The sequence below is a fragment of the Pleurodeles waltl genome, chromosome 3_1 (assembly GCF_031143425.1).
Source record: "Pleurodeles waltl isolate 20211129_DDA chromosome 3_1, aPleWal1.hap1.20221129, whole genome shotgun sequence".
Lineage (NCBI taxonomy): Eukaryota > Metazoa > Chordata > Amphibia > Caudata > Salamandridae > Pleurodeles > Pleurodeles waltl.
Window position 1 is genome coordinate 46,828,119 of NC_090440.1, and position 27,035 is coordinate 46,855,153.

The window sequence follows — 27,035 nt, forward strand, 5'->3', positions numbered from 1 at the left end:
TGCTTGAGGGGTGACTTACCTATGCCACAGGAAGTGGTTTATGGGCATGGCACCCTGAGAGGGGTGCCATGTCGAGTTTGCCTTTTTCTCCCCACCAGCACACACAAGCTGCAAAGGCAGTGTGCATGTGCTTGATGACGGGTCCCCCAGGGTGGCATAATACTTGCTGCAGCCCTTGGGGACCTTCCCTAACCAGAAGGCCCTTTGGTACAATGGGTACCTTTTACAAGGAACTTAACTATGTGCCAGGGGTGTGCCATTGTAGAAACAAAGGTACAGCTGTTGGGAAAGAACACTGGTGCTGGGGCCAGGTTAGCAGGATCCCAGCACACTCTCAGTCAAAGTTGGTATCAATTTCAGGCAAAAGGTGGGGGGCACTTTACTACAAAGCAACTAGTTTACAGATGTGTATCAATTCCAGATTTTGTTTTTTAACATATACAGTAAACAAGGAGTGAGAGACAAAATGCTTCAGCTTGTCAGGGCTTCTGTGTGCTTGAAAGTGTATGGGAAGTGACTTTTCCTATTGTGCTGTTGTGAGTGTGTAGCTGCACATATGCAAGGCCTGGAGCAAAGTTAAATCGGACATAGTTGTCCATATTGAATGCCTTCAATACTTTTGGGAGATTTGGATCCAGTTCTGTGGTATGGTACTGTGTTCTGTGCTATCCATGCCCCAGAACAGCACTCAGGCTCTACTGGTTGGTGTGATCCTTCATCATCTGCTGGGAAGAACCAGGTCTTTACTGTATTGTTGAATTCCCAGTGGTCTTGAACGTTTGTTGTCTGTGCCAAGAGAGAGTTCCATAATTTTACTGCGTGACAAGGAAAGAGGTTCCACAGCAACATTGCTCATACAGGCAGGGACATCAGCACTGGTGCTGTCTAGAGCACATCTTCTGGTCCTCAATATTTTTATAATTTCACTACAGTGAAAGTTTGACCCTTGCGCAGCTCGCCATGAAAGCAGTACTGAGTCCCTTGAATAGTGATGTATTTGGTCATAGGTAGCTAACAAAGCACTTTGCAGGCTTGGGTAATGTGGTTGTATAGGCAAAAGTGTATGAATTGTTTTGCTGCAGCATCCTAGATAGTTATCAGTAAGAATGAGCCAGAGCAGGGCACTTAGGTAGAGTTCATTGTGTGTCTACACAAGATTTCTCAAGCATGATAGTAACCAGTAGCTTCTGTGTACCACTTAGGTTAGGCAAAATGTATCACATTTTGCATAATGTAGAAAGCTCTTTTTTGCAGCTTGGTTAACTTGGTAAACCAATAATTGAGCCCATAAGCACTCTCAACTGCAGTAAATGATTTGTAAGCTGGTAGTTCTTGCATTCTTTGCAGGGTGGGACCTCTGTTTTTGAAGAGCCAAGTTTAAGGTGGTTCTTCGGCATCCATTTTCTGATGGCTTGAGGCAGTGCTCTAGCATGAGCCACTAGGTCCATCAGATTTACAGCTTTAGGGTGATTTAAGTGTCATTGGAGTAGTTGTACAAACATAGATTGAATAACTTTGTGATGACCAAATGGGGTAGGGTAAGTGTTGAGAAGTAGTAGTGAGAGGATCAAGCCTGGGGGCATGTCAGAGTTGTGCTGAAAAGAGGCAATATAAATGGGGTATACTTGATCTGCCACAGAGGTAAGAGGAGATCTTGTTGAAGGTGATCCTTGGATACCAAGTGCCCCTGGCTTTCAGTAGGAGGAACTGGTGTTGGACGATGTAATGGTGATGGAAAGGTTCAACACTATAACTGAAAATGTGCTATGAACTCCTAAATAGCTCTTCGAAGTGTTGGGTTCACCTGCTGTCCCTCGCATACTCTATGGCACTGAGATTGAGTCTCAGTGACGATGGTGCCCCAATGAAGCCCCAATGACGATGGTGCCTTTGCACTGTCAATACTTGTTAAAGTAGCAGAACTTTCAGGTTTGCACAGCAATTTGTGCAGTCTGTTTTACCACAACCTCTGCATGTCAATAAGCTGTGGTATCTGTAACAATCCATGGGAATGCAGCTCAAAGTAAAATTACAGCTGCGGTGCATTTTACTACTGAGCCATGCTTGTAAAAATTGTGCTTGCAAAGAGTAAATTAACATGACACTCACTCTCAATTCTTGAATGGGATTAACCAGCAATGTCCTTCGCTAGTTCATCTCCTACCTCTACAACAAATATCAGCTTGTTCACATGGGCACCGCCAGGTCAGAAAAGATCCTTATCACGTGTGGAGTCTCCCAGCGTTCCATACTGTCTCCTGTCATCTTCAGCCTTTACATGGAGCCTGTTGGTGTTCTACTCACAGATAACATTACAGTTCATCAATATGCTATAATACAAAACCTCTGCTTGAAAGTTTCCTCTGATTAAGACATCCAAGGCCTCAATCATTATCTAGACCTAGACATCCAGCACCTTCATGAAGAAGCAAGCCAAGACAGAATACCTGTTATTTGCCAAGAACAACAAACAAGAAAAAATATAAACCTGGCTCAATGGCATCAGCTTTGACGGCCTGGAACTGCAACTTTCACCAAATGGCAAGTCACTTGGATAAACCCTTCGCACCAACAGCTGAAGACTCACCTCTTTAAAGGACACTATGGCAGGATGAAATAACTACACAAACCCCACCATCCTCTCCTATTACTCATAGACGTTTCGCTTATTTTTAGTGCCCGGCTGCCATTTGACTAGGTTCGCGCTATGGAAAGACCATATTCATACATACATACGTACATAAATACATACATAAATCCTGAACTTGAACTTTTCCGTGTGCATTGGGGAATGGAGTTGCTTTACACAGATGCACTTGACTTTGTATGTCACAGGCTCATGTCTGGGCACAATGGACAGCAATGTGCTGCTCTTTCTTGTTTCTTTCTTGTGCCATACCTATGGCATAATGGTATAAGTGAGTGCACATTTATGATATAATACTAGCAGAAGTAAAAGCAGTTCATGTACATGTAGTAATGTACAGCAAGTTGTCATTTTCTGAAAATTGTCCTGTGTAAAAGAAGCCCCTACTTGTAACACAGCAGAGAGTTGTTATGAGATAACAGGCACCGTGGCCTGAAGGTGGGAGTGATGCAGCATAATTTTCAATAATGCTTCCTCCTCTGCTCCGGCAACAGGAAAGGCAACATAAGACTGTTGTGAATCTGTTATAGCACACGCCTCTTACTTATGCAGCACAAAGGCTCCATCAGAATTAGAGACTGGGGTGTGCCAGAGTTGCCTGATAAAAATAGGGTAAGCACTGAACTTCCCCTGACAGCCTAAAGTGGCAGGGGATGTGAGGTGGGGTGCAGAGCCAGGGGAAGGCAGATGATTAGAGAGAGGCATAGCATAAATGAGTGCGGTGATAGTGATAGAGTGAGGGGAGAAAGGAACACTAGTCTCAAAGTCAGAGGTACTTGTCATAGCTAGCGGTAGCTGTGATTAGACACATTGCATAGGCAGTGAGGTTGAACATGCTAACACTTATCAAATAAAGCAAAAAAAAAGCTTCCTAAGCCTGCTGGTTCCTAATGATAATTACCATCCCCTATTCCCTTAGTGAATGCATTTCCTGGAAAAAAAAACTTCTGCCTATTCTTTACCTGCCACCTGGCCTCTACCTCTACAGGGCAAATGGCATATTCTCACTTAATCAACAACTCAGAGTTTAAAAAAAGGTAAATTTACTCAAATGAGCACCATCAATCATGCTATTACTGGGCCCTCACATATGAATGCCTATGTCCCATCCCTAACTTGCTTTAACAAGCATTGATCCATTGGGGAATGAGCAGGCACAGCCTTGTCATACTCATAAACATAAAACAATATATCTGTATATGTATTCACTGAAAAAAACAAAGATTACATGGACGTTACAGTTAGGCTCTGAATTTATTCGTACAAAACCTTAAAAATGCATCAGTTCTAGTTAATGGTATTTCAAATACCCATAACTCATGCCCTAAGGTAACTATAACTCGCGCCCTCACCATGCACTGCTAATTAGCCCAGATATTGCAGTACTGATGACAACTTCTATAGCGTTATCAAAAAAATAAATGGAGCATTAGCAGGCAAAGTAATGAAGAAAAAACTGTGCATGGCGGGGGTGCGAGTGAGTGAGTGGGTGCATGAGTGTCTAAGTGGGTCTGGGAGTGAGTGCATGAGTCTCTGAGTGGGTCAATGAGTAGGTAGATTAGTCTCAGAGTGGGTCTGTGAGTGAGTGCGTGAGTCTTTGAGTTGGTCAATGAGTGGGTGCACGAGTCTCTGAGTGGGTCTGTGATTGAGTGGGTGAATCTCTGAGTGGGTCTGTGAGCTGGTGGGTGAGACTTTGAGTAAGTCTGTGAGTGGGTGCATGAGTCTCTGAGTGTGTCTGTGAGTGGGTGCATGAGTGTCTAAGGGGGTCTGTGAGTGGGGGCATGAGTGTCTGAGTAGGCCTTTGAGTGAGTACATGAGTCTCTCAGTGCATCTGTAAGTGCGTGAGTTTCTGAGTGGGTCTGTGAGTAAGAGCATGAGTCTTTGAGTTAGTCTGTGAGTGGGTGCATGAGTCTGAGTTGGTCTGTGAGTAGGTGCATGAGTGTCTGAGAGGGTGTCCGAGTTGGTGCGTTAATGTCTGAGTGGGTCTGTGAGTGGGTGCATGAGTGTCTCAGTGAGTGTCTGAGTGCATCTGTGAGTGGGTGTGTAAGCATCTGTGTGGATAGCTATGTGAGTGACTCAGCCACAAAGGAACCTCACCTGCCCTTTCATCCAACAAGAGTCCACGGTTTTTCACAAAATATCTATCCAAGTGGAGTTCTTCTGCCTCCTTGGGCAAATATCCAGTTCGTCTTCTACACTGCAGCTGCGTAACAGAGCACAATGAAATGTCACCAGTGACCTTTTGTGCATTTTGGTAATATGATTGTTCCTGGCCCATCTTTATCCAGAAACATGTGATAACACAAAACCTCTCATAGAGAAGACAACAAGAGTACAAAGCGGTAAATCTCCACCAAACAAGGCTCCTCCCTCTTCACTATATGAAGTAAGTGCTTCTTTGTTTGGTGGAGCTGTCCTCATATTCCTCTGCATCAAGAACTCCTCACCAAAATGGGCAGGTAACATTCTGGGGTGGGGCCGCTTGTTAAGCTCGCCATCATCCGGGCAAAAGGCAGGAAGACCTTTAGATACTACTAAAGTGGGTGGGGCAGGGCCAAACAGGCAAACCTTCCAGGTGATTTGTACATTTGCATACAGCAATTTAAAGGGCGAACCATGGACTCTGCTCTCACCAGGAGAGAACAAGTAAGAACCCTCTCATCTCAGTCATATACAGATTGTGCTCCGATAGATCCAGTAATGCAGTCCCTCCCGAAGGCTTTCAGATGGTTTATCAATATGGAATCACCGAGAAAACAAACCTGCTTTGCCTTTGCCAAGCCCAGGAGTTAGGATCATTTGTCCTTTACAGAAGTGGAGCTTCTACAGTGGCACCTGTTATGTTTATATTTGTAAGTGCTTCCTGTTGAGTTTTAATTTCTGTGAAATGAGCATCATGGCCAGAATGCCCCCGGGGACTCCATCCTCTGGGGTCCAGCCCCAACTTAATGGAAGAGGGGGCCACACGGCCCCTGCCGTAGGCTTATTTTGGCCCTGGGGACCCTATTCCCTGGAGCCCAGCCTTAAAATATATAGGGGGTCATTATGACCCCGGCGGTCGGAGATAATGTGGCGGTAGTACCGCCAACAGGCTGGCGGTACTTACCGCCACATTATGACATCGGCCAACCTGCCAATGTACCACTCCGACCGCCATGGCGGTAGCAGCCAACGGGCTGGAGATAACCATGTCCAACCCAGAGGCTACTAATGTGCAGCTGGTGATATCATGACCCTGCCTACCGACATGGTTTCCGTGGCATTCGTAACACCACGAAAACTATGGCGGTAGGCCCTATCAGTGACAGGGAATTACTTCCCTGTCACTGATAGGAGGCCCCCTTCCCCCAACACTCCCAGATGCTCCCACCCCCTCTTCATCTATGCTGCCTCTTCCTTCCAAACTTCCCCATACACACACACCCTCATTCACACGGACATACACGCATACATACACACATGCATTCATTCATTCACGCACACATCCGCACACACATCCACACTTACACGCAGACACGCATTCTCATTTCCATTCTGACACGCACTCACACACATGCATGCACACACACAAACAACACTAAACACACACTCGCATTCACGCACACACTCACACATACATGCACACAGCCCCACACACACACAACACCCCCACCACCCTCCCCTGTTGGAAACCCGACTTACCTGGATCCAGGGGGTCTTCCGGTAGGGGACAGGGTGGGGCGCTGCTACCGCCAGCAGTGCCGGGCAGCAGAACACCGCCAGGCTGTATTATTTTTCATAATACGGCTGGTGGCTGTCTACTGGTGTGGCGCTGCTGGTGGTATCAGCGCCACCTTACCACGATATGCCAGTATGGCCACAGCCAGATTTCTGCCCTTCTTGTGGAGGAAATCCGTCTGTGGTCATAACTGGGCGAATGGATGGTAGCCGCGGTGACAGTCTTCTGGCGGCTGTCGCCGCGGCGGTAGGCGGCATTTACTGCCAATGTTAAAATGAGGGCCATCATTTTTTAGTAGGGGGGAGGGGATGTGAACCTCCTCTATCCCCTGGGGTCTAGCCATGTTTCCTGGGTGCCCTTTAGCACCCAGTGTGCTGGATCAGGACCGTGGGGGAGCCTCAAGGCTGCTGTCAATGCTCCCACCAAGTAAAAGCAAACAGCTATGTTTGGTGGGTGGGCACTTCAGGACACAGCAGGAGATGGCCTTGGGGAGTGGTGGTCTCCAGGGCCATTGTTGGCTCCGGAAGGGGGGGCCATGCAGCACCTTCCCTTCTTAAAAGAAAATTCAAAGCTCCAGAGAGGTGGTGGTTCCCAAGGCATGACGCCGCCCCCAGTTCCATATTAAAATAAGCTCCAGGGAGGTGGTGGTACCTAGGGCCTGGGTGGTCCGTGCGCCCCCTGACCATTTTTTTCTAAATAAAGCCCTGGGGATGTGGTGCCTCCTGGGACCTGGGGGGGTCCGCAAGGCTCCCCATTATAATTTACATGAGCCCCGGGGAGGTGGTGGTCCCCGGGGCATAAAAATACCCTAGAAGGGGGGTCCTTTGCACCCTCCCCTCCTTTATTTTTTAAATATGTTTACATGCCGTCAGCACTGGACCCACTTGGAGCATTGGACTTCCCTAGGTCTCAGGGACCACCACCTCCCCAGGGCTTTAATTAGAAAAAATGGGTAGGGGGCCGCACAGACCACCGCAGGCCCTGGGGACCACCACAAAAATGGGCGGGGGAGCTGCGGGACCACCCAGGCCCTGGGGAGCACCCCCTCCCTAAGGCTTCCTGTTTGAAGTGTTGGTAGCCAATGAGAGCTCTGCATTTCCCTGCATGTGCTCGTTATTCTTCGCAAAGTTGTAGTTGGAGATGGATTCCCTGAAATTCCTCAACCACTGAATGGATTTACATCACATAACAAAAAGCACAATCTGTAGCACAAAATCTACCTTTCAGCTAAATTTGGTGTAATTTCATTCAGCGGTTCTGGCTGTAGCTGCACTCAGAAATCCCATGGGCATTAACACGGGAAACACCCTTTTTTTGATCTTCCCTTTTCCTTGGCCCCCACTTGATGGATCGCCCCAAAACCTTTCACGTGCAGCAAGAACTACCGGCATGCTTTTAAAAAAAACATTGTGTGAAGATCCATCAAACATCGCCAAAGATACAGGCAAGGCAAAAAACGGTTTTCCTATGGAAATTTGGTCCTAACTATAAATCACATAGTGGCGGTTGCCAGTAGGCAATTATAGTTAGGACCTAGTTTCTAAAGAAACAGCGTTTTTTATTTTGCTAATAACTTTGCGGCCAAAATTTTCAAAACATATACTTTACTGAGTTTAGTTTCTGTCTTGACGGTTTCAGGGTGATCTGTCAAGCGGTGGAAGAGAAAAAGGGGGTTCCCAAAACGTGTTTTCCCATTAATTTTTCTATACAACCTTTAGACACGCCTACAACCCGAACCACTGAACGCAATTACACCAAATTTGGCACAAAGGTAGATTCTGTTGCGCAGATCACACTTTATGTGATTTGGTGTAAATTTATTCAGTAGGTTTGTGAGTAATTTAAAGCCAAAAAATATAGATGTATAGGGACACGGATGAGTTTGGATACACTGGGTGGCTTTTTTTTCAATTTTTCTCTGGACTCCGAATCCTCAAGTGGAATTCGCAAAACCAGGATCCGTGGATCCATCCGTGGTCCATCCTGCCAACAACTAGGACCCCTTTGTCTCACTGTCTGGAAATAATACACAAGAGCCAACTGCCACTCCATTCACAGTCATGTGACCTAAGACACAGGTGTCAGGCACCAATTAGTTAAGACAAGAAACGCCAACTTTCTAAAAGTGGCCCTTTCAGAATTGTGATTTAAAATACAACTTTACCGTTAAAGAGATTTTAAATTACAAATAATTAGAGACCAAACATGACTTTCCTACCTGTTTGCAATCAAAAGTTAGCACTTACATAAATATAGTAAGGTAACCCAATGTTATCCTAACAGAGAGGTGGGGATTGTAGTAGTGAAAAGCTAATTTAAGACACTACAGGAAATATAAAAGTTAAAAGTACAGGTCCAGCTTTTGAAATACACTTCACCCTGCCCTATGGGCTATTTAGGGCTTACCTTACGGGTGACTTATATATACTACAGGGAAAGGTTTAGGTTTGGCTGAGGGTTTCTTTTTCCAGGTCAAATTGGCAGTTTAAAGCTGCCCACATGCTTGTTCTAAACTGCTTTTAGTGTACCGCTTTACTAAGGACCTATGAGTAAATTAAATGTGCCAATTAGCTGTAAACCAATTTTACCATGTTTCATGGAGGGAGCACAAGGACTTTAGCAGTGAGTCCCAAAGTACTAAAAGCCTAAAATGCAATCAAAATGTGTTCAGCAAACAGGAGGAAAGGAGGCAAAAGGTTTGGGGGTGACCCTGCAGAGAGAGGAAAGGGATGGAGGGGAGAAGGGAGGGAGGAAGGGAAAGAGGGAGGTAGGAAGGAAGGCAGGAAGGGAGAGAGAAAGGGGGAGGTAAGGAAGGAAGGAAGGAAGCTGACTTAATACAGGACATTTTCAAATGGACACAATCTGGATCGTGTGAAATGGCAGCAGTCAGAAAAACAAAATAGTCTAAAAGGAATTTACAACAGAATTGGCAGAAGATGGGATCTGCTGAAGATGGAATGTGCCATGTCATCTCATCACAAACATCCTGCTATCACATCAGGCTGTAAACACAAAGTCAACAATAAAGTAATTATAAAATAAAAACAAAAACACTGACAATGAAGGGAACTTGCTTGTGTACGAGCGTGCTCATTGTGAGAGAGTAAAATACAATCACTCAAAGTGAAGGTAACCAGAGGCTTAATGTAGGCTGGCCCACTGCCCCATGGTATATGCTGTAGTGAGTTGAAGCAAAATGAGAATGACACAACAACAGATGAAGAGAGCTGACTGTGAGCCCCTATATATAAGTAGATTATTCATATTTTAGTTAAGGTCTTAGCTAACGCCAGATCTAAAGATGCAGTTCTTTCATAAAGGCCAAGGTTCTGTAACTTAGGATGAGCCCTGGGGTGTTCTACCGAAGAACGTTGGTTACAGCACAGATAGATTCATAAACAAGACAATACTTCAACCTTCGATTTTATTTGTGAAGAAAGTAGCCAATATAATACAGGACAGACATTTACCACAATGGAACAGTTTGGTGGTGGTCATTTCAGAAATGCACATCCTTAGGCCCACATTGTTTTTGTATTGCCACTGAGAAGGGAAAGGGCTAAGAGTCGAGTCGCCTCAGTCTCATCATCTGACGATGCAAGCTCTGAAGCACATGTGTGGGCTTCTTTGACAGGAAGTACTCAGGTCGCACACCAGTATCTTGGGCAGTGACAAATAAAGAGATGTTGGATAGAGATGGGCTAAGGCCACCAATCAGGCCAACTGAACCACTTGGTAGGGGTGGGAGTGTGGGTGATAAAGACAAGAGCTTGATCATCAAACAATAAGGCTGCATCAAGAGATCCCCACCTGCCAGGTGTGTATTGTGGTTCAGTCATTGCAATATGAAAGAGCTGAATGCATCAGTGCAATGTTTTTTTAGGTCTGCTCGGTATTTTGTTTCATATTTTAGAAATGACCTCCCAAAGTGTGTAATAGCCAAAGTTTGTGTTCCCTGTTCAAGACCATTTGGCTTTGCATGGTAGTTTGAGGGCATGGCAGTCCACTGATGGTTACCTGCCATATGGCAGGGTACTACCATTGCAATGGTGGATGCACTACTGAGTAAAAGGTAAATGTGACAGATGAATGATTAAATTGGGGGTCCAGGTACTAGCTATTTTTTGGCAGATGCTCTCTCTAAGTAGCCTCCCTCCTTCAGTTTCTAACAGTACAATATTATCTGGTTATATGCAAGGCCAGTGAAATTAAGCAGTAGAGAAGGATCAAATTATGCAGCACAGTTCTTACAGCAAGAAAATTAAAATCATGCGTCATAATGTGCCACATTTTATGATATTATTACAACACTAGTTTGTCCTTTTCACTCATCGTCACACTGCACAAAGGTTTCACCTTATTAATACCTGTTTAACACTCAAATACAGGAATAAGCAACATAAAGGTGGTCAGTCAACCATTGTGAAGGGACTTCCACTGCTTAGCAACATGTTTCACCATGTTTTATATAACTTTTGATCTGTTGAAGCTAGAAGCATTTTTTTGTTAAAATATGCTGGCTATTCAGTAGATGATGGATTAAATCACAAATGCAGCAGATCTTATTTATGAAGATAATTCTATGTCAGGACTGGACGGTTTGATTATGCTTCTCATTACATGCTTTATTTTCTCAGCAGCCAATCAAAAAAGAGGTTTAAAACACTACATTTCCCATAAAGTCAACATAGTCACATGACCAATTATAGAGAGTCTCCTATATAAAACCCAGTGACATCATAACACTTCCACTTTCTTTGCTGTTCCGCAGCCAGTTAAGTGCACGCCTATTTTATTATTGTGATTGTGTGAGTAGTAGAGTGTTCAGTGTTTTCCATTTGACGCTTCCCTGTGCGCAGCAATGCTGGCATCACTTCTGTGACCACTATTACTCATTTCTTTCCCTTTCTAGGGGAGGGCTTTTCAGATCCTTGCTGGATAACAAATATTTGCCATGGAAGCAGTTATCTGCAAAATTATCTATGTTGCTGTGTCTGATTTCTTGCAGAAGAGTTTCAGATGTTCGAGCCTTGGATCTCAAGGGTCGTCAGTTTTCCCCGGAATGTGTAAGTTTTTAGGTTTTCAGAAGGACAAAGGCTAACATTAGGTTGGTCTCTTACCCAACTTTCCCTAATGATTACAAGCTATGAGTGGTAAAATGCCTCAGGGCTTATGAGGCCGATACTAGTGAATTTCGTATGGACCCAGATGGGCAATTGCTCATTGCATTAAAAAAGCCTTTTAAACCAGTTTTCCTCTGCCACGGAGGCTAGATGGATGCGTTGGCTTCTTTCGGAAGTGGGTGTTAAAGTCTCCTTTTTTGATGCTCACTCTGTTAGAGGAGCTATGGCGTCCAAATCTTTTGCTTTAGGGTATCGTCTAGAGGATATCATGAAAGCGGCAGATTGGTTACCTGAATACACCACTAAGCCATTCTATTATAAGCCTGTTGTGGAAATAGTGGTGAACAAGCATAATCGTAGCCTCCGGTCTTGACATAGAATGAAAAAAGGTCTAGCTATTGTGTCAATAATTTTTAATTCTATTAAGAACACAGAGGCGAGGATTATCCCACCCTGAAGCTGGTGACCTACGTAAGGTGTAAGTATGCTATTTTAAAATGCTTCTGATTGCAGATATATTGTTATGTCCCACCCGTTTAGTTTTTGTCTAGGGGTTAGGGAGTAGTTTTATGGCTCTGTTTTTTATCCTGTAGTACCGAGCAAAAACAGACTTAAGGAGGCGTCTTTGCCAGACTATTCTGTCATTGGAAGTCTTTCATCTTTCAGCTATGGATCGCTGACTTTGGTCGTCTCTACAGGGATTCCGAGGTTCTGGTCAGGATCGGATGGATGTCAGTCAGACCGCAAGCAGGATGGCTTCCTGTTCCTTTGGCTCTGGTTATATGTTGAGGATTGTCCAGGGATGTTCTGAAAGACTGAGATTGGTGTTTAGATGATCGACTCACATTTATTGCAGCATGCTTATTGTGTCTATCTCTGCAAAGAAAGAGGAAGTGTTATAATGTCACAGGGTTTTATGTAGGAGACTGTCTATGGTTGGTCATGTGACTATGTTGACTTTATGGGAAATGTAGGGCCATATTTATACTCCGTTTGCGCCGAAATTGCGTCGTTTTTTTTGACGCAATTTCGACGCAAAACTAACGCCAACTAACGCCATATTTATACTATGGCGTTAGAGGCGAATAGCGCCAAAGTTCCCGGAATGTGCGTCATTTTTTAGCGTGAACCCCTTCCTTGCGTTAATGAGATGCAAGGGAGGCGTTCCCGTCTAAAAAATGACTCCCAGGCCTTTACGTGGTATTTATACTCCCGGGCAAAAGAGACGCCCGGGAGTTGGCGTGGCTAAAAACGGCGCATTTGCGCCACTTTTTAACGCCTGCTCAGGGCAGGCGTTAAGGGGCCTGTGGGCTCAAAATGAGCCCACAGGTGCCCTCCCATGCCCCCAGGGACCCCCCCTGCCACCCTTGCCCACCCCAGGAGGACCCCCAAGGATGGAGGGACCCACCCCAGGGACATTCAGGTAAGTTCAGGTAAGTATAATTTTTTATATTTTTTTTTGGTGGCATAGGGGGGCCTTATTTGTGCCCCCCTACATGCCACTATGCCCAATGACCATGCCCAGGGGACAGAAGTCCCCTGGGCATGGCCATTGGGCAAGGGGGCATGACTCCTATCTTTACAATGATAGGAGTCATGTTGATGGGGGATGGGCGTCGAAAATAAATGGCGCAAGTCGGGTTAAGACGATTTTTTCGACGTAACCTGACTTGCCCCATTTTAAGACGCCCATGCGCCATTTTCCCCCTACGCCGGCGCTGTCTGGTCTACGTGGTTTTTTCCCACGCAAACCAGGCAGCGCCGGTCTGATTGCGCCGTCTAACGCCATTCCATAAATACGGCGCCCGCATGGCGCTTCAGAATGGCGTTAGACGGCGCAAAACTTTTTGACGCTAAACTGCGTTAGCGCAGTTTAGCGTCAAAAAGTATAAATATGGGCCGTAGTGTTTTAAATCTCTTTTTTGTTTGGCTGCTGAGAAAATAAAAATAAAGCATGGAAAGCGAAGCATAATCCTCGCCTGCGTGTCCTTAATAGAATTGAAAATTATTGACCCGATAGCTAGAAAGATTTTCCTTCTGCAGCCACACAATCGAATTCCAGTGGCCCTGGTTATATGTGATTACGATCTATCAGGGCTGCAGGGGAAGGGCCCCTGAAGGACCCTGCTGTCCAATGGATGCCAATTAGAGATAGCCAGGGTGACAGCGATTTGCACTTTGATACCCCTGGCACTGCCCTTGCTTTCTCTTCCTAGAGGACATAAAGGACTTGCAAGGAACAGAAAGTTAACAAGGCACTAAGGGCCAGATGTATCAAGATATTTCGCATTTGCAAACGGTGCGAATCGCAAGATTTCACCGTTTGCGAATGCAAGATTACCTTTCACAATGTATGAAAGGCACTGCAGTGCAATTTCAGGGAATCACAAATTGCGGCTCCAAATAGGGATAAAGGGAATCGTAAATAGAGAATTCTATATCAGGACCGGAGGCTCAGATTATGCTTTTTCTTTCTTTACTGAAAACTCACAGCAGCCAATTAAAACATAATAAACAAAAAACTTCATCTCCCAAGATGCTCTAGTCTTGAGTCACATGTATCAATCACATAATGTAACCTTAGTCCATATAAGCCATGACCTCAAACGTCATATCCTCTTTCTTTGCTGCTTCGCAGCAGATAAGTAACATTTCTCCCTTTTTATACTGTATTTGATCGATATTGGCATTAATATTGTAAATTTGTAAAAGTGTGTAGGCGACGCGATTCCGCTCACCTTGTAGAACGTTTTTGTTTTCAATTTCGGCTTCCCGCCGAGTTTTATTACGTTTTATTACTGTCGGAACGTGGAGAGAAGTGTGAGAGGGCTATGCGCCTAGCGCGTAGTCTGTTTTCACTGGCAACCGAGGTTGCCGAGCGCGCGCGCCCTCTATGAGCCGATCTCAGTCCCAACCCTGTTTTGCTGAGATCGGTTCGTTTCAGGGCAGCGCGCGAGGCATCGGAGCTTGCCTCTCATCAATATTTCAAATCCTCCCTGACGCCCAGCAAAAAACCCTGCTGGGTAGTAAAATTGATATAAGGCTTGGCCTAGAGTGAATATTACAGGCAACTTCCTCCACATTCTTATATACTTATATATAATTGTTGGTGTATTAATATATGTATATATATTTTCATTTTACTTGGGGGTTTATATATATATATTTATATACATTCTAAAGTGCCTGTAGGGGTTTTTTCACTCCACCTTTCTATATTTGCTGATTATACTGGTCCTATTGAAATTTATAATGGCTCAATAGAGTGACCAGGATGCAGGATACTACCCTGATGATACTGACAACCAATTGGAGGTGAATTTGGTTGAGGCACTAGACTCCAGGGTGCAGCAGTCAGTTAATGATGTTCTTGTGAGAGCTCTTGGCCCCTTTTCTGGGCAATTGATGGAATATGCCCAATCTCAGGGTTGGATGTCTGGCAATAACCCCCCCATCCAAGAAGAAACGACTATGTCAGTACCGTCAAAATCCAAAACTAAATCTAAGAATGTGACAAAGGATACTCCCTCAGGAGAAGTACATGCGGACATGTTTGAGAAGTTGCGCAAGAAAAGGAGCGCAGAGCACAATTATAGCTCTCATCGGGATTCCTCTTCTTCAGAGGATTCTGATGATCCAGATTCAGATGACATCACCGCTCCACCCCTCAGTAAAAAACCTAAAAATCTTTCTACAACACCTCAAATTTTAGATTTTGATCCTTCTGAGATTATACATCCTAGGTCCTCGAGTTGGCTGCCAGCACCTGAGGTGGCACAATATGTGCACGCAAACCTAAGGAAAAGTTTTGATAAAGAAGTGCGTTCCCGACTCAGGGTGGAATGTCCCAGACCGGAACTAGACAATAATGTGGCTGAAACACCTGAAATTGACCCCACTATGATTACCTTTTTGAAAAAATACACAAAAGACCCCAAGAAGGGTCTAGACAGATCATGGCGCCTCTGTCAAGACAAACTACTTGATATGTCAGGCCCACTAACTAAAATCTTAGATTTAGCTATCGCTTCCAAGGAGTCGGACACACCGGTGAACACTGATGTTCTATTAGGCTGGGCTCAGAGAGCAGTGTGTCTTTTGGGCAACACAAACTGCGCTATTTCCACCGAGCGCAGAAAATCCATTTTAATGCAAATGGATTGTAAATTAATTGACCTAGCTTTGTCTTAAGCAGGACCGGCTGCCGAAGGTCTCCTTTTTGGATCATCCTTCATTAAGGATCTGGCCAAATTTTGCTCTACTTTTTCAACCTTGGATAAGGCTCAATTGTCACTCAAAAAAGTATTTAGAAGAGGCCTTTTTATCAGGGCTGGGCGTTATGGCGGACGAATACCCGGCTGAGGCGGTTTTGTCAGTCCCCAAAATTACTACCCGAGAGGTAGAGGTAACTGGTCTGGAGATCAAACAGACTCCACGTTCTATCCCTCACGCCCCCGTGGAGGAAGGTCCAGGTTCCGCAGGGGATACCGCAGAAGTCAGCAAGGAGCTATCCAAGACTCCTCCTTTACCGGTAAGACTTATTCTCCATTCACATGTTATTCTTGGGGGAAGAGTGAGCCTGTTTGTAGACAAATGGAGAGACATCTCTGGGGATCCTTGGGTTATTCAGACCGTATCAGGTTTTCACCTGGACTTCATCAGCACTCCGATTCAGCAAACTCCTCCGGTAAATATGAGTTTTTCCCAAATAAGTCAGAGTTTCATAGATCTAGAAGTACAAGCGTTATTAGACAAAGGAGCAGTAATTTATTCAACCCCTCATCCTTCCGGGTTCTGCAATTCTATTTTTGTAGTTGACAAAAAGGGAGGTGGTCACCGATTAGTGTTGAACCTAAAAGATTTCAATTCTTGGATTGTGTACAGACACTTCAAGATGGAAGGGATTTACATGTTGCGAGACATCCTTTTAGAAGGGGATTGGATGGTTCGATTAGACATAAAGGAAGCATACCTTTCAATCCCGATTTTTGCTCCTCACAGGAAATTCCTTCAATTCTAGTGGAAGGGTCATTGCATGGAGTTCACAGCTCTCCCATTCGGCCTGTCCTCGGCCCCATGGTGTTTCACAAAACTCTTGAGACCTGTGGTGGAATGGCTGAGAATCAAAGGTGTTTGTCTTATCATTTATCTGGACGACATCTTATTGATGGCACAGGATTCCCTGACGTTACTGACGCATCTGAATTGGACAGTGAATATGTTACAGGAATTAGGTTTCCTTATCAATGCGCAGAAGTCATTGTTGAAACCCTCCCAGACGATAGAGTTTTTAGGCTTCAAGATAGATTCCATCCTCTCCCAATTGGCCCTTCCAGCTGAAAAAATTCGCAACATCAAGAGGGAGGTGAGAGCGGCCTTGTTCAGCCAGACTATCTCTCTAAGGAACATTGCTCGTTTGGTGGGTCTATTAGCCTCATCCATTCAAGCAATTTGTCCTGCCCCCTTGCATTATCGAGCTCTCCAGAGACTGAAGATCCAATATTTAAGACAGGATTTGAGTTACTCGCTCTGATCCCTCTGACCTCAGAGGTCAAAGAAGAGATTCAGTGGTGGCTTCACCACATGGAAGCATGGAATGGCAGAGCCATTTTCAGATCTCATCCAGAAATTGTCATAGAATCGGACGCCAGCCAGTGGGGCTGGGGAGCCCGTTACGGCTCGATGGTGACAGGGGGTCGTTGGTCAGCGAGGGAAAAAGATTTACACATCAATTGCTTAGAACTCCTAGCGGGGTCTTTTGCAATAAAGAGTTTATCCCCGAACAGGACAGACTGCTATATTCTTCTGAGAATGGACAATATTTCGGCAGTACGCTATATAAACAAGCTGGGAGGAACGAGATCCAGAGTTATGGCGGAGATAGCCAAGGAATTTTGGCATTACTGCCTGAATCAGAGACTAGTGGTGATGGCGGAATATCTCCCGGGCGATCAGAACATAATTGCATACTGGAACTCCAGATATCTGACGGACCCCAGCGACTGGAAGCTGGATCCACTGATTTTTCAACAGATAGTCCAGAAATGGGGTTGCTGCGAGATAGATCTATTTGCGTCTCGCCTCAACACTCAGATCCCGAAGTTTTTCAGCTGGAGACCAGATCCACAGGCTATAGCGACGGATGCCTTTCTACAGAATTGGCACTCGTTCCGGAGTTATGCATTTCCTCCTTTCCTCTTGATACCCAGAGTCCTGGCTCAAGTGCGGAGACAGAAGGCAGATCTGATCCTAGTGACTCCGTTGTGGAGGTCTCAGCCGTGGTTCCCTATTGCTCTTCAATTAGCGTGTGCGCTGCCGTTGCTCATTCCTCCTCGTCCGGACCTGTTACTCAGTCCGGAGGGCCTTCAACATCCCTTGATTGTATCGGGGAATCTAACGCTGATGGCTTGGAGGGTTTCAGGTCAAGATGGAAAGCCCCAGGAATTTCGCAGCAGGCTGAAGGTTGCATCAAGCAAGCATGGGCAACTAGTACCCACAAGAGATATGCGTCTGCATGGCGTAGATGGAATAGTTGGTGCAATGGAAGAGGTATTAATCCCTTGGAGTCAAGTATTGATATGATTATCAATTTTTTGGCTGAATTAGCCTCTTTAGGCGTGGCCTATAGGACAATTAATAATTTTAGGTCGGCAATCTCTTCGGGTCATACACCTATTGATGGTAAGCACGTAGGTGAACATCCGCTGGTATGCAAGCTTTTGAGGGGTATTCGTTTTTCGAATCCTCCTCAAGCTAAATATTCAGTTCTTTGGGATGTGAATATAGTATTAAAATTTTGGGACTCTTGGCCCAGTAACAAATACTTATCCCGTAAACAGCTTTCAGCCAAGCTGGCTATGTTATTATGCCTAGTTTCATGCAAGAGAGTGTCAGATGTTAGAGCATTGGATTTATGGGGTAGGCTTTATTCTCCGGAAGGTGTAACATTTATTATTTCCAAAAAAACTAAGAATAATTGCAGGTCAGTATCTTACCCTTGGTTTCTAGACAATCAAAAATTATGTGTTGTGCAGTGCCTTAAGGATTATGAGGTGGTTACAGAAGAGTTTAGACAAGACATGAATAGACAAGTCTTAATTGCATTACAAAAGCCATTTAAACCTGTTGCCTCTGCCACTCTTGCGAGATGGATAAGATGGCTTATGAATGAGGCAGGTATTGATTCTAGTCATTTTGGTGCTCATTCAGTGAGAGGAGCCATGGCATCTAAGTCATTTACTTTAGGATCTAGTCTGGTGGATATTATGAAATCTGCAGATTGGTCATCTGAAAGTACTTTTCGAAAGTTTTATTTTAAACCTGTTTTAGATGTGGCCTCTGTAGTTATGAGTCAGCTTTGAACTAGCATAATCCGAGCCTCCGATCCTGATATAGAATGAAATATTTTCTAGCTTACGCGTTAAGAATTTTCAATTCTATTAAGGACACGGAGGCGAGGATTATCCCACCCTATCATGAATAAGGGTAATTTTATTAATATGTTTTGAATCTTATTCATTTATACCTTCCCAGAATGTTGTATTGGGTAATGAAACGTAAAACTTTTATGTTGAGTATTGATTCTACAAGTTTGAGAATATTACCGGCTTGTATTTATTATTTTTCTAGGATCGGATCAAAAGAACTCCTGATGATCCTCCCATCCAGTTATCTTCGTTCTAAGGTTCTATCTATCCCTCGAGTAGAAAACCGACTTGAAGTTCAGTCTGGTCTATTCTTCGTTGGACGTTCCTTCCAGGATGAGGTTTCGTATCATCTAAGACACAAGAGGTCGTTGGAAAGAAGTTACAGTTTCTGGTTTGAGCAAAGAAAGAGGATATGACGTTTGAGGTCATGGCTTATATGGACTAAGGTTACATTATGTGATTGGTACATGTGACTCAAGACTAGAGCATCTTGGGAGATGAAGTTTTTTGTTTACTATGTTTTAATTGGCTGCTGTGAGTTTTCAGTAAAGAAAGAGAAAGCATAATCCTCGCCTCCGTGTCCTTAATAGAATTGAAAATTCTTAACGCGTAAGCTAGAACATTTTTCATTCCTATTTGCGATTTCCTATGCACATGTACCCAGCATTTCCTAAATACGAACAAGGCATTTAGGAAATGCAATTTTGGTGGTAACCATACGCACTTTTTAAAAATGCATTAAAAATGCATTTTTAAAAGTACCATGTAGCGCACAAATGCCCCTAGCGCTTTACATGTGCACAATTTTTGCGGGGAGGTGCATGAAAGGGGGTCTTAGGCCCCCAGCACCCTTGGATTTGCCTTACCCAATTTGCGACTTCCTAAAAGAAATTAGGAAATGCAAAACCATTCGCACCTAGGGGGCTTCAGGCCCATAGGGATGAATGGAGTCCCATTCCCTAATACCGATTCCCTAATTGTGATTGCAAGTTCTAAGAAATCGCTATTAGGGATTTCCTATTTGCTTACATAGCATTTTGCATTTTTCAAATAGCGATTTCTTAAAATTCGCTATTTAGGACATGCAAATCAGTACTTTGATACATCAGGCCCTAAGAGCCCAGATTCCAATCCCTCATCTCTTCCTCTTACTAGTCTTTCAACAGTAAACAGAAAGCTATTAAGGCCCAAATTAGGTCAAGGGATCAAACTGATGACGTCAATAGCGAATGCAAGTTTTGCTGATGTCATTTCCGCTTCCCGTGGTATGTTGGTGAACTCTGGATCTCTCCTCCCCGTAAAGTTAAACTCTGCAGACAGGAGTTGTCCATGAGCCTCTTCTCCATTGCGATCAATCACCCCCGCCTCCCCCATCAGCACAAACCTCCCCCGGCCTTTTCCAGCTGAACACACTGTGCTGTTTTGCGCGTTTCGGGGGAGCGGCACCCCACGGCTCCGGAGGAACACTCTCTTTAATCATGGAAGACACCAGTTTAAAGAAGAGAGATGCGAGAGTCAGCCTGGAGTCGCAGGGGATTCTCCGAGCTGAAAGAGCGGTCTAGGCAGGACCATCAATTCCGTCTGTGCTGCAAGGATGCCGCCACCACACAGTGCGAGGGCCTGAGAGCACCCCTGTGCTCCTGGCAGGGGGGAGCCGGGGGCAGGCCATTTGTCCTGACTGTCCTGTTTTATGAATACCACTCACTAGCCCATTTATGTTTCACTTGAGCTGGGGAGGGCCCCTTGGCTGTGAATTCATGAGTAACATTCACTGTGGTGCTTAAAACCAGTGCTGCTCCCAAGGACACCAGATATGAAGTGAAGTGAACTTCTATCCATAGAACTTTCGCCAAGTTTGGCCGCAGAGGCTCAGAACAGCCAGCTCTCCTGATGCCACCGTGTGGCACACGTTATTGACAAACGTCACATTGTTATATGGTGAAGGATGTCAAAGGCGAGCACAAGACACTGTGTGGGTGGATGCTCTATTCTTGGTCCACATCCCCCAGAAGCAGCCTCCTCATACATAAGCCAGATCACTGGAGTTATGCGATTTTGCGGGGTGTGGCGTTTTCCCCATAATTATGGGCTTGCCGCATAATGCAGCACCTCAGCCTTAATTTGCAGATCTTAACGAGAAAGGACCAAAAATTACTAAAACATGGCAACGTGCAGTGAAAGGCCCTTTACAAATGTTAACAGGACCCTTTTCTCTTGCTTATTGCTGTATCTGGGTATGAAACTGGTACTAATAAAGTGAAACATTTGCTCAGGCAATGTTAACCTGTGTAAAAATAAGAGAGTAATAGTATTACGAAATCTGCAGCATTACACCGTATAATTTGCCTTTTATTGCCACATAATGTAGTCAACCTAGCGCCATATTGTTGTCCTCCCTTGCTGCATAATACCGGTGACCTGGCTTACAAGATATGTTTGCGAGGTTGGCAGGCCAGTGGGTCGAGAGTAGGGAGCGAAAGTACCCCGTTCACAGCTTGGGAAGGAGACCCATTCTGTGCCTTTAAACACCTGGGGTGTCATCAGTGGTCGAAGTGCGTTAAAAAAAGGATGGGAACTGTGATGCTGCATGCAGTGGGAGCGCGGTCAATGAGAGTGGCGCGGGGTCAAAGGTGTGGCTAAAAAAACTATTCTCCTTCAGGTACCTACATATATAATAACTTACTGATTAAATTTAAAATAAAATAAAAAGTTAAGTTAATCAGTGGTCTGTGCACTATTGTGTATTATGAAACCTCTATTAGTTAATGCACTGAGAGATCTGTGTGTTATCAGAAAGCCAAAGAATGAAATCTGTGTTAAAACTGTGGAGAATTGTGGCTTGTGTGTTAGTGCTAGAAGGGCCCAGCCTGTGACAGGAAGCACAGAGAAATTGTAAATTATTATGTTAAACTCTCATTACACGCAGTATAAGACAGACTTCTACCAAATGTGCAAAAAGGTTTCAGATAAGACGGTGCTTCCAAAATATGGGCTTTAGTAACACCCAAACTGTACATAATTATTTATTTTTATTTAACTGTCCTGAAAAGCACACACGGTACAGCTCAGCTGATGACTCCCTTGCACTATCAGTCCCAAAAAAGTGATTTGATCAATGAAACCAATACCTGCTCCCATGCTCCCTTTACATTTGCAGATTAACCAGTTGCACACATTTGCATTTCTTTAGGCGAGGAGGCACCCTGTCTGTTTATTGTTAAGCTGCCTGTCCCTCCCTCGGTCTCACAGCACAGGAGACGCCCTGAATGAAACTTAAGCTAAAGCATTTCCTCAATCGGAGTTTACGGTCCAGGAACGATTGTCTTTTAACAAGAAGTAGGGGACCGTTTTTTCATAAAATAAAAAAGTTGGGGCACATCCGTGCCCCTCCGATCCCGACCACTTCAACCACTGCGTGTGATTCACAAAGTTACTTAGGTGTAGTGAAGTTACGAGTGTGGAGTGTCTGCACTTATGGTGGAGTCTCCGCGCTCGGGGTGGAGTCTTTGCACTGGGGTGGAACCTCCGCACTGCTTTTCTCAGTGCAGAGATTCCGCTCTGAGTGCGAAGACTCCACCGTGAGAGCAGAGACTCCACCACGAGTGCAGAGACTCCAAACTCGGAACTTTACTACACGTATTTACCTTTGTGAATTGGGGCCCAAATCTATGCCCATCTAGTGTAGCTTCAGAAGTGATGTGTAGAGTGCAGGTATGTGCATACCTTAGACACAAATCTAAGTGTAAGGGCAGTAAGCTGAACGAGGGACAACAGATTGGAGGTGTAGGAGGTGAGTGATGGATAATCTTATTCATGGGATCTGGAGAAGGGAATATGGATATAGCAAAGAATTGGTTGCATTGTATGAGGACCTGGATACGTGCAATAACTAGATTTCATTGAGTGTATTGAGGAGTTGACTAACACCCAATTGAAAAGTACTGAGAACGTGCACGAAGGATTGACAAAGACATGATAGAACCATATGGGAGGCAGGTTGAAGATATAAAAATTAACCAATTGCAGTTACAAGGCTCAAGAGATGTGGGACTGACAAATACATCATGGACTATACGAGACCGGAAGTGCAGGACTGAATAAAGACTTCATTGAAAGCTACAGTGCTCAGGATGTAGGACTGATAAAAACATAATTGAAGTGTGTGGAGTACATAAAGGACGTAAAACAAAGACTCGATTGCAGACTATGGGGCTCCGGATATGTGGGATTGGCAAAGACTTCAGTTACTGCATGACTGACAAAGAGAAGATGGTCACAGATGGTGGACTTATATAGAGGCCACTGAAGTATGGGCATGTGGTATGTAAAATAGTGCTTGCAGCTCAAAATGGAAGCAGCATTACTGAAGGGTATAGGAACTGGACAGATACTTAATTGAAGTGATTTTGGACTGCAGTGAAGATTAGTTGACGAAGACTTCGTTGAAGTGGATAGAGTCACTGTGGACTGCTAAAAACTCTCTAGATGTTTATGGGAACTGGTTTGTGGATTGACAAAGACCTTACTGGACTGTGGGGTCATACTCATCTGGAGATCATGGGTCTGCAGAGCTGACTTGAATTAGGTGCGTGAAGCAAAGTACTTCTGCCTTTTACTTCCGGGTGTTTACCTGTGCATCCACTTGAGATGTGAAATGTCCCACTGGAAGGCTGGTGATGACTGACATTGAAGGAAGACGAGCTGCTTGACGGTGTTGACATGTGCCCCAATACACCACCTTTTTCAGGCCCTCTTTCATCATTTTTCCACTGAGGAGATCCATGGATTATGCTCAAGCAGAGGACTCTTGGGCATATTTACAAGAAAGTGGCGCATCAGCTCTCACGCGCGACTTTTCTTGCGTTGCCCCGCGCCCCCCCCCTACGACTCCATGGTAGCACTGTATTTACTATATAGTGCACCATGGCATACATTAGCACAATAGCGTCAGAATTTATGACGCTATTGTGGCGCTTTGCCGGATTAGCGCTATAAATTATGGCGCTAGTCCAGCAGAGCGTTACTTTAACACTTGCCCTGAGCAGGCATTACAAATGACTGAAAAAATGTTGCAGTGAAATCTTGTAAATTTCATTGCGTCATTTTTTTGGGCCTCCCTGCGTGGGAACGCCCCCTTGCATACATTATAGCTGGCGCAGGTATAATGTGGTGCAAGAAGTTGCAAAGTGGCGCAATGCATGCACTGCGTCACTTTGTAAATGTGGCGCACTGTGGGGGCCTCCGTAATGCTTCCTTAAAAAAATGATGCTTGGGCAGCCCAAGGAGGTGCAAGGGGCTTGTAAATATGCCCCCCAGCGTGATAACATGATCTGTTATTGGCATCTCATGATGGGTACTGATGCGGCTGGAGACTGCAGATGTGTGAGAGGGTCTGTGGGATGAGACACTCTGGGAATCCGATACTGTGGGGTAGGGGAATGTGCTCCTCATGCTCTGCATGGAAGACAGGGGTGCTAGATTGGAAACAATATTAATTGAAAACAAGTAATACATTGCTCAGAATATTTTGGCCTTCCCCATTCTTTACGTTGTAGCCCAGAATGCTTGACTCCTGTTTACAAGAGATGTGTTATGTACGTTTTCAACACCAAAGCTTCATGTGTGTGGGTTTTGGTGAAGGTTATTTATTTGTGCAAGTTATGGTGTAAAATTACACATGAGCAGCTGTGCTGATGGACAAGTGTTGTGGGCGCTTTAGCATGGGGATGCTCGCCTAAGTGGGGGGACATACATTAGCGACTTTGTGGGTATTCACAAACTCTACACAAGAGTGTTCGCACGCTGGCTGCAGCTGTAGATTAACTATTTTAAGCAATTGCAGAAGATTCCTATCCGGGCTGGAAATATGTAGATAACACTCCCGAAAATGTCGGGGTATAGGAGAAGGGGGTTCTCTGTCGTGATAATATATTCCCCATCACGAAACACACAACAAAGAAATTACCAAGTGCAGTGGCCATTATATTTTTGGGTGTGCAAATTTATGCTCGTTTCCAGGAGAAGTCCTCACAACATCTGTGTATCCCCAAAACGGCAGCAATGGAGAGTCACAGGAGTATATTTCTTTCTTTTAATGTGAACATTTCTTTATTTACAAGATTGGACATCCACATAGAAAACACCACAATTGCATGGTAATGTTAAACACTAAATATGCTTGCATGGGGTTTGTGCAAGAACATGATCAAAAGTAAAATATGAGGCAGAACAAGAGGGACATGAAAGGAGATCAAATCAGTTTTCTGGTGATTTTAGAAGATTTACATCAATTAGACAATAAAGCACCAGAGTATTGAACACAAATATCTATGTCAAGTGATCAGTAGCATTCAGCTGCTCCTAGTAAGCCAGACATGTTGGAAATGGTATTTGATACCTCACCTGTTCAGTCTAACTTCTATTATTAGGCATTATGCGTTATCAGGCAGCCCTCACCATCTCACATCCCTGGCACAACACTCGCAGATTCCATTCGTTTTAGTTGAACTGCCAGCAGGTGCCAGCCCTCTCTCCTTGTTCATGAGTGTTCATTTTAAGCCTGGTCAAAGACAGTGCCACACTTGAGTAGATCTGAGTCAAAAAGGGCATTCTTATCATATTTTAGTTCCATCAGTCTATGCCGGACACCAGCACCCAGTGCACTACAGGGTTTATCAGTAAGAGTCTTGCTTCTAAGTGTTTTTGTGTTGCCACTTTAATCTTTGTGGCCAATGCCAAGTCCCTCATCATGGATTTGGCAGCTGCTCAGAGGATCTGTGCGGAGTCCACTGAGAGTTAATTCTACTCTGAATATTCTTCCAAAGGTGGACTTAGTCCATTGAATATGCAGCAGATATCCTGTCTGCCTTATCACAAGTGCCATAGGATATAATGCAGTTGAAATACTGTGGATGGATATCTGTTTCATTTGTGATTGAGTAGTCCATTCACCATAATCTAAATCAGGACCTAAATTCTGATCCTTGTGCAACATGTTTGTGCAGCTATCAGAACTATGAGTTGTGGGATAATTAACATAACCTAGGAGTTTCCATTGATAAACTGTGGCATGTCAAGAAGCCTGTAAAAAAGGCAAAACGTGCAAAATTCAGTAATGATCTGCATGTTGTGCTTCACTTTGATGTTGAAAACTCTGACTAGGAGGTTTTACTACACATGGGAGCATATTTAAGAGTCCCTAGCACCATTCAAATGCAACATTAGCGTCATTTTTTTATGCTAATGTGGCGTTAGAAGTCCAAAAACGCTGCGCAATATTTACAATGTAGCACAATGAATGCATTGAGCCACTTTGTAACCCTTTGCGCTACATTATGCCTGCACCAGGCATAATGTATGTAAAGGGACCGTTCTCCCGTTAGGGGGGCCAAAAGAATGGCTCAAGGAAATCTAGGAGATTTTCTTGGGCCATTTTTTTCGGCACTTTTAATGCCTGCTCAGAGCAGGCGTTAAAAGGTGGCTTCTATTGCTTAGAAGGGGCCTCTGGGTGCTTTGAAGGATTAGCGTCAGAATTTTTTACGCTAATCCTGCAAAGTGCTGGACTAGCGTCAAGAACTCTGATGCTAGCCCCCTAACTGCCACCGTGATGTGCCGTATTATGAATACAGAGCACACATGGTGGCGTTAGGGGGCGGTAAGGGGCGCAAGAAAAGTGGCGCTGCACTGTGTAGCGCCACTTTTCTTAAATATGCCCCATGGTATGTACCTGACACTGTGAAATGGTATATACCACATCTGGTAAATATTCCACCCTATTCCACTCATCTTGCAATGAGGCCCTCAGTGTCAATTTCATTGTGGTACGATTAGGCATCAGCTCTTGCTACCTTTTTTGTTGCCCTCCTCAGTAAGTGACGTCGGACTAAAGGTAATGAGTTCTGGTGTCCATACCTTGATTTTGGGATAAGAAGTAAACACAAAGGTTCTAGCAGAGGTGCGGTCTAGTAACCAATCAAACAATGGTCCTCTGTTTCCAGTTCAGCCGAACCCCATCACCCGAGAATTACAGTGTAATAGAAGGTTTCAATACCCAGCCACAATCGTTTTCACTCTGCCAAATTCTACAAAATGTCTGTTCAGACTGGTGAAATAATCTTAGC